We start from the raw sequence: 9,872 nt of genomic DNA on the forward strand, positions 1-9,872 counted from the left end.
GCTGGTTCAAGGATGGGATTCTTTCCCACAGCAGTGTGTGACCAGGCTGGGAACCAGCAAGAGGAGAAGGTGCCAGGCTGTTGTGGCTGTGTATGGTTCCGTCACACGATACTGAAGCTCCTGTTAAGTTAACTAACTGTTCATTTAGTTCAGTATAGTGTTATTTCTTCCGAATTCAATCTTCCAATGCACCAAACGAGAGTCAGTGGCAAAAGAAAACAGTTTGGCATTGACAGAGAAGATTTAGCAAGTTTTCCATGGGTGCAACCTACATACTCAGCTCTGCTGTACATCCCACAAATGCCTGTTCTTTAAAAATGTGGCACCATTTCAAAGGGAAATAAACAGGCTTTCCAACGGTATAGGATTCATTGCCAAGAATCAATGTTTCAGCAATGGAATAACCTACCAAACACAAATTTCCTTACTTTTTATGCTAAGTTTATATTCAAGGTGTAAAGAGGGGCATTAATGGTTCTTGTTCTAAGGACTCCGTGCTGTAAATTGTTAAAAACCTCCAAAGTTAATTGCAATCCATTCCTTTGGCTGTCATTTCTTATGCAGTTTGATATGCATCCATACATTTTTAAACCCCTCTGATTTTAATTATTCTAAGATGTGATCACAGGAAAAGATTGGAAACCAATCCTACAAACATTCAGAGTAAGATGCTTTCACATCTTCTACCAATCTACATACTTTTAATTTTATCTTAAAAGAGCATCATAGACCAATTTGTAGGGTTTTATCCAATTTATCCTCAAGCAATTTGATTCAGAGCTTATAAATAATGCATCCATGTGTTTGGATCACTCCTGTGTCTCATGGAAACCTGTTTAGTAGTGGTACACTCCGATTGATTCAGATATCCACAGGAAAATTAACTCTGAGAACTCTTGATGCTCTGCGATCTGCGGCATTCCTTTCCCTTTTTCTCTGATGCAACCTGAACGTCTTTGCATGCAGGTAGGATCAAAGATACATGAACCAGCATAAACCCCTTGAACATTCATTAACACATAGATGTGCGTATAAGATACTCCAAACAAGTCTACCAGAGTGGGTACAATTGTTTGATGTCTACATGCTCTCGCAGAGATATAGTGGTCACATTATTTAGGACTGGTTTGATATTCATTGCTAGGCTTGAGGAAAGCTTCATGTCTGTAGTTAGCGTCTGCACCTTGCACACTGCATTACAATTAGTGCTTTATATAACCAGTAGCCAGCCACACACCTACACATGTGCACACTCAATCACAGAAAAAAAAACCCCACAATCACACAAACTCGTTTTGCTCGTTTTACCCTGAAAACACATTTTAGCCAAGTACTTGCTCCCTTAAATGCTATATTCCATTTCTTTAATCTCTTTCTGTATGTACTTTTATATTCTTTGCATTGCTAAATGGCCACAAGCTATCCAGCATTACTATGTGTATGTATATATTGTTGCTTCATCTTTTTATAACATATAATTGCATGCCAAGAGTATCACCTTTATGTTCTTGCTGAATGCTAGAGCAGCGTTTCAACCGACTGCCAGAAACGCAGGAACCAGTCTCACTCTTGCCCTGGGCTAACAATCAACATACAGTATTAGCACAAGTGCCTGCATGCTGCTGAGTGTGTAGTGTGTGTGTTTTGTAGCTTTCCACAGCAGCTCCCATCTTATCTGTGATTGCCGAGACTCAATCAGCTTACCTCAATTGGGGAAAGTATGCGAGTTTGATGACCTGAAACAGAGAGAAAAGCGGATGGAGATTTGATGGGCTGAAACAAATGAAAAGATGGAAAGTGGAGGCAAGGACAAGATGAATTAGTAAAAGAATCAGTCAGTGACCTGCTTGAGAGAAATAAGTGTGAGAAACAAATAAGAAAAAGAGAATCTGCTCTGTTTCCTTGGTGATTTGAGTCATCCTGATTGGCTGATTGCTGCTGTGTTACTAATCATTAGTCCTTTGAGACCATGAGGTGTGTGTTTGTGAAGAAAAACATATTAGGCTAATTGAAACGCCTGCATAAACATCCAACCTCTCAGCTTACACATGTGGTCTTTGCACATTCGTAGCATCTTCTTAGAACAATTCATCAAGTCTGACTTTTATACCTCTCAACAAGACAATCTGCCTGTAGAAGCCTCATTGCTATTTTAGTTTTTCAATAAGTTTTCTGAGAATTGGATCCCAGGCTTAATAAAAATGTATTAATAAGAATGTGATGAGCACCGCTGCTGAAGCTATTTACAGGCCTGCAATGAAGGTATTTATAGGAAAGTGACAGATCAAAACCAATTGCCTTTTCAGTCATGTTTGACGTTCCCTTATGTACACAAGAGTTTAAGAAGGTTTTGGTTTCTGGATGAATTTGTTACTGAATGACTCTTGGAGTATGGATAGAGTATAGTCTGTGAACTCTCTAGAAAGGGAAAGCAGAGGATATAGGTATTGACAGTCCTAGTTATTTCTTATACTGTATACCGTCAATGCAAGGTGCTCAGATTTTTGGAAGTTTGGAACAGCTTTCTTCACATGGAATTCAAATGATTTTTCTTTCAAAGAGAATTACGTTAGTGTGGAAAAAAAGGAAAGCAATTGGTTATGTTGGCTTGGTTCCTCAATTACCTCACCTAGTTTCATCTGGATCAGACACAGATATTTTGTTGAAAAAGTGAGAGAGCCCACACATGTGGACCCACCTTATGCTTAATAATGGGGATAGAAATTTCTTACAAGCCTTTAAAGTGTAAACTATAATGGTACCACTGATTCTGCCATTATCTGGCAATGGAGATATTTTTGGTGGAGGTTTGCTTTCTGAGTGCTCTTGTTTTTTTCCTTTTTTTAATAGGGAGATTGAATTATTACATTTTGCTTGTACTGCTTCACTCTGTCTACTCTAAGAGCATTGAATTTACATTCCAGCTTGGAAATTTCTGTATCTTTAGAGCTGTGAAATCTCCATTTATCAACGATAAAACATTTAATTGCTTTTCATATATATTTTCAGAGTTGCATTTTGTGGCTTGCCAAAAAACATCTGAAGGTCAGATCCATTCTTCAACAAGTAGGTCTGCTCATATTTAGCAGAGGCCTTATCTAATCAAAAGTTGATTGCACATGCAGAGACACATCCAAGTGAAATCAATCAATTTTTGTCAGACTCTCCACGAGCTCAAACATTAGCCATTGGACACCACGGAAGGGGATGAGTGGACTACTAATATGTTAGCAATTGAGATCTTAAATGTCCTTTCACAGTCTAATTAAATTGATAAGGTCTATACTGCAAGGGCAATATTGCCCTCATCTGCTTTGAGCAACCCCAGCTTTCACTTTCCCCAGGTTTTTTTTTTCAGTTTCAGTGAAATTGATTTTAGATACTGTTCAAATATTTGAATGGTTGTCTCTTTGTTGCCCATATCAAGGGAGGTCCTGCATGCCTGGTTGCCTTTTCTTATTTTACACAATAAATCATGAATTGGATGACATTTTCCTAGATCTTGCTGTCAATACCTTGATCAGAGCAGCTGCCTGAATTAGCAGACTGACTGAACAGGGTAGCAGCCTAATACAGCAAGAAGATGTATGAAGGTGTGAAAGAGAGGCAGTTTGAGCCAATATCGCCAACTCTTATCATTTCATTCATCATGTGAAGCCATTAAAGATCTCTAAAGAAGCAGTTTTTGGTGGAAGCATGTAGGTAGTCTTGTTATGGACTCCTGTTTAATATGTCTGGTGATGCTTATCAAATACTTCTTCTTTTATAACCTCACTGAGTCACATTTCATGTTGGTCCATATTTAAAAAGCCATACCACAGGCTTTATCAACATTTTTAGGATTTTCATCCAAAGAATTTCCCTGGAATCAAAAAATCTTACAGAATCCAAGCAAATCCAAATTTCCATTAGACAATCATGCAGTTGAGAATGTATAACCACCGGATGTTTTTTCTATATTTTAATATCTATATATTTATTGTTTAAAATACGATTTCAATTTAATTAAATTTCAACCTCAATTTGAAAATACTGATTTTCTGGTCCCCAGCATAACCACATGGAGATTCAACCAGATATTGTGTATGACAAATACAGCTAATCTGAACGAGATCAAAGACTGAATATCCATGATGGGAGAGTAGATGGAAGAAGGAAGCAGGGTTTGAGGCATCGGTGGATTCAGTTGAGGAATCTCAAATGGAATACTGACACTTTTCCTGAACCTGTGGCATTATGGCTTTATCCGTCGTCCCGACCATGACTGAGCAAATCTTCCTGGCAGTATAAACTTTATATTACAGAAAGCCAAGAAAATGACAAAGTAGAAACAATGAGAAGTGAACATTTTCCTTTGAAAACATTTTCTATCATATTTTTAATATATTGGCACATTGAGCCAAAGTAGAATTCTGCCCACCTTCTACAAACACTCCTGTTGAGCACATTTTTTGTGATAACCAAATAAATTCATTGTGGTTAGCACACCACAGTATTACATGAATCAGTGGTGACAGAAAATTTTAAATTTTATTTATTGTAACAATCATCTTGAACTGCCTCAACATTGGCTTTCGCAGCTATATGTTAATGGAGTTCTGAGCTTTGCAGGAAAGAGATTGTTGTACTAGAAATGGAGATTTAGAGCTGATTCAATCAAACACTGAGTCATTGAATAAATAAGGGGGAGTCGGTTTTTATCCTGAATCAGTGCTGTCTATTGTTGGTCTGTGGCAGACTATCACGGTCTGCTAAAGATATCAGAGTTTGTAGAGATGAGCAACTTCAGAAGTCAGCCCAGTCAGTGGGAAACTTTGTAAATACTTGTATTAATATAGATTTTTCATAATGTGTTTGCACATTCATCATAAATTACAATTGACTACTTAGGATTGGTTTAAATGTTATTTAATGGCTTCCTCAAACCGAGACCAAACAATTACTAAAATATGGCCTGTAATAAAACTCTTACTTCTTGTAATGCACAAATGAAGCATCTCACCTTGGGATGAAACTTTGATTTGAAATCTGAGCTAGAAATGAAATAGTGACTTTAATATCCCCTGCCAAGGCAAATAACAAGGTTTTGAAATATAAATCTGCAGTCAAGTATTGTCTATAAACATATTGGACAGGAAAGGGCACAATTACTCAGCCCTGTGCACTTTTTTTTCAAAGATTTCTATTTCAACTAAAATGCATTGGATTCATTTAAATATCTGCTAACATATTGGCTTCTAACAGGCTCATTATTATTATTTTTCTGTCAGAATTTGGAAAGAAACCCATATTTATAACCTGGCAAAAAGAATGCATACCTTAGACGACGTCCACATAGCTGCTAAAACTAATATATTTTACTACGGTTTGGCTTGTCATCCACACAAAAATGCAGGAGGGGGTGCAAAGTTATAATGGTGCACTTGGGACCCCGATACATAAAACTGCCAACAACAGAGAGTGACGTGCATTCACTGGTGGATAGCACATTTATGCGGTTTGGTGTGGATTATTCTTTAAAACGGAGGAGGGTGGATACAGATTTATCAAAATACCCGGCTACATGTGGACAAGGCCTTAGTTGGAACCTTCACCAAGTTCTTGTACACACCTGCCTTGAGTCAAATTGACACAGTCAACAGTGTTATTGTTGTATGATTGAATACACAAAATATTTGAATGAATAGAGAAAATACTTAAACCTTCAGTCTGAGTTTGCACTGTATTTAATAAAAAAAAAAAATCTGTTTCTATAGAATAGAAATAAGATAAGCTTTCATCAGGAGTGACATGCAATGACATTCGTCTTCACTTGCCATTGAAAGAACGCGCTCTGAACCTGGCTATTTAATTGTTAATATGCTGCTGTCTGACAGAGCTCCAAGGTAACGAGTGGTGGGATGATTAAGATTTCAATGGGCTGAGACGCACCGTCCCTGATTGTGGCCTTTCATTTCTGTTGCGAGATCAGAGAGAATACCATGATAATTCACATTTTATATGGTACTGAAGCCAAAAAGAAGCAGAAGTTTAAGTAGAATAATTTCTACCTAAAGTGCCTCACATTACCTCAATACATATAACTTGTGTATCATGTAACACATCACCAGTTCACTATGGTTTGCAGAGGCTTGACGAGTGAATTTATTTACTTTATGGTAAGTGAATTACATACAGACAATCTAAACCTTTGAACTGTTTGGGGGTATGCTATGAAGCGAGATTACCTCTTATCACGCTAACTTCCAGGATTTAATCAGTGTGTGCTATCCTACAAAGCTTGCTAACATCTTATGGGGCTAAATCACCATGGTAACTTAGGCTGAACGACTAACCTGGTCGGGACCAGCCCAATCCATTCTCTTAGAAAACGACCTGCCCATTGTTAGAAGATCCTGGCTTTTGCAGATCTGACAGCTGCGTTTATAGGAAAGAAAGATTACTAATGATAAATGCAATCCTTTCATCTACTGATGACATCCTTTAGGAAAGATATAGATTTATATCTGATGGACTGATTTACAGACAGCTGATGAAGCCCATGTCTTGATCTGTATGCACGGACAGGTGAAGTCATATTAATTAATTAATCGATTCATTCATACTCTAGTGAGGCTGACCCCATCACCAGGAACATACTACAGTGAAACAATGTGCTCTCATCCTAGTGTGTATGTGATAAATATGTCTACTTAAATAGAAAAATGTGTGTGCTGTATTAAAGGGAAACTTGTCGCGCTGTCCGTTTATCATCCAATGGATTAATATCATAAGAAATGTCACGCTTTTGCGCATTCACAGAGTCGGCAATTTGCTGCCAGCATTCCCTCCTGGTGCGCTACACTAACACTGTTGCTCTTCGCTGTCGTCATGGATTTAAATTCATTATATTTGTTTAAGGTGATAAGCTGTTCCTCCATTGTAAAGACGGTCGCTCTGCCAGGTTCTCCATTGATTGGTCAGACTCTGCAATCTCCACCCCTTTTATGTGAACGCACATGTACTCAGTGTTGTTATCAACCTTTGTAGGACAGCTTCTCTCTGAGAAGGTGAAGCCCGCTGATGGAGATTAATCCAGGATATAATTATCTAGCTTCGTAGCATAGGCCCTTTGTGTTCCTAGGGACTAGCAGTGAGTGTTTTTGTTGTTTAGATTGATGCATCGTTACCAGAACCCCGTTCATTATGTAGTCCTACTGTATTCCGTAGTATCTGTTAGTAAGAATCTATTTTTCCAATTAAACTTAACCATTAGGATAGCTATAAGTCCTGGTGGTCATTAAAGCCTTAGTTGGTGACCTCAGTCATTCAACAGAGATTTTGCACATCTTCCGGATATGCTTGACTTTTTTTAACCTCTATTTACCTCCAACTGGTTAAATACAGGTACGTTTAGGCAGAGTAGACATGTGGGCCTGTAAACTGAACTCCATCACAGACTTTTATTGTCAGATTGGATACATGTCTTTAACCAGAGGGTGTGTTGTGGAACAGGGCAGCAAAAGCTGTTCCTGTTAACAGGATTATGTTTTATCAAAAAGTACCAATAACTGGAAATATTCACTTGAAAATATTGACTTAATCTTAAAGTGCCTGGTACAAGCAATATTATCCATAATACTTGATTATCACTATTATTAATGTATCATTATAAAAGTGTATAATTACATACGGTATATATATATATATATTTTTTAATTTAAATTTTTTATTTCGGCAGTCTTCACAAACAAAAAAAATGTACAGAACAAACACTCAATTGTCCAATTCTTTAGCTGAAAGGGTATAGGTTGAAGCAAAGCTAATACACACCCACCCCATCACAACGAAACAAGGTTCTCTACATAATATATTATGTATATTACTATTTTCACAATATACATTCAATATGTATTCTGCAAAAATTTTATATATATACAGTTTATACATTCACATCAAACGTATATGCATACGTACACATGAATGTATATGACATGTACATAGTATTAATATTATACTATTTCATATTTACGACACAAATTTCATCAATTCAATTTATAGTGGCAATATATACATTAATAATTACCTTTTATTATTATTATTATTATTATTATTATTATTATTATTATTTAAGTATTAATATATTTTATACCTCCATCTTAGGTAAAATTGTTGCTCTTCTTTCTCATACTTGCTAACGATATATGATTTAAAAAGGTTTTTAAACTGGTTGATGTTGGTGAGTTTGTTTTATTTCATCCTTTAGGCAGTTAATAATAATAATTTAACCCCTGCTATTGTTATACTTATCTTTTTCAATGTTGTTCTAGCATATTGGATCATGAAATGTAGCTTTCCTCTTAAATTATATTCCCCTTCTCTCTCTAAAAAATCTTTTCTTCAACCTTTACTTGCTTTATAAATCATTTGGACAGTATTGAATTGGATGAGATCTGGGAGTTTCAAATCTGGTGTTTTAATAATAATAATTATTTAAGAATAATCCATGTGTGTGACCAATTCACCAATAAACAAAACATACTTTACATTTACAGTATATGACACTGGACATGACACACTGCTGTATCACTGTGAAGTCCCATGCTGTCTCAATGGCTATGAAATATTTTATTTCAAATGAAGGCGTGCACATATTTTATTTGTTGGTAATACATTAAACACATTTTACGTTATATACAAAACTAGTACAGATACTTTTTAATTTCATTTTTACTACCAAATAAATTTATGTTGAAACGTTCTAAGAATACATAATTATTTTAATTTACCGGTACTTTTGTATTATTAGGATCTGGACAAGAGTTAAGCTGGTGCAAACATATACTTTGTCATTTTATATCCTTTTTAACCTGGACCTAATTTTTGGTTTTCTAGTTTTTTGTTTGTAATAGAATAGTAAAGAATTGACCATATTAGACCTTTAATGTCCAGTGTCCTGGGTCATTATTGCCATTTTACTTTGCAGACACACTAATTATGTTATTGTTAGGTTCAGACCATTAATGTTTTTAGTTTTTTTCTGCCAATCTGATTATTTCTGACATTTTCTTACAGCTGAGCAGTGGCCTTGTATTTTCATTTCCTATAATTGGCACATAAGCGAGAGTGATGTGCAAACTAATACTTATAATAGGACAGTCCATCACTGAAAGGACATGCAGCTGAATGTCACCTGTACTTTAAAACTCATTGTTGCACAGACGGGAGTGGTGGAAGAATAGGGGAGTTAATACTAGTCCTATAGTGTGAATAAAACCTGACAAAATAAATATCTTCATTGTTTAAATCCCTCAACCAAATGGACATAAATTGGTAAATTGATATATTCTGTACTCTGTAGTACTCTGACATGAAGACAGGTTTATTGGAAAGGGAAGAAAAGCAATAATATGTGTCTGTAACCGTCTTTCCTCATTTTCGAGCATCCCTCAATTCCCTTTCTTCACTACTCTCATCCTCCCTCGCTTATCTTCTTCCCTTCCTCTGTCAACTCTCTCATCTATTTTCCCTTCTCTTTGCTCTCTTGTGATTATTATTTTGCTTTATATTGGCTTTCCCCTCAAACACAGGAGCTTAATGAGCTTCTTTCCCAGTGTTTGTCAGACGTGTCTCACCTACATCACGCCTTAATCTTTTTTTTAAAACCAAGCATTAATAACTAGGTTTGTTGGTACATTAGTATCCTATCCAAATGACATATCATCTCTCATCTCCTGGTTTGTGTTTAGGACTATTTGCTGCAGCTTGTTTGTTCCTGTTTGTCAGGTTTCACTATGTATACATTCAGACGTGTGTTAACACGTGTTTGTGTTTGCACGAGCGAATGCATGCATTGCTTATGTGTCGGCTGCAGTTACGACTCCAGCTGGATA

The sequence above is a fragment of the Gouania willdenowi genome, chromosome 6 (genome assembly GCF_900634775.1).
Source record: "Gouania willdenowi chromosome 6, fGouWil2.1, whole genome shotgun sequence".
Classification (NCBI taxonomy): Eukaryota; Metazoa; Chordata; class Actinopteri; order Blenniiformes; family Gobiesocidae; genus Gouania; species Gouania willdenowi.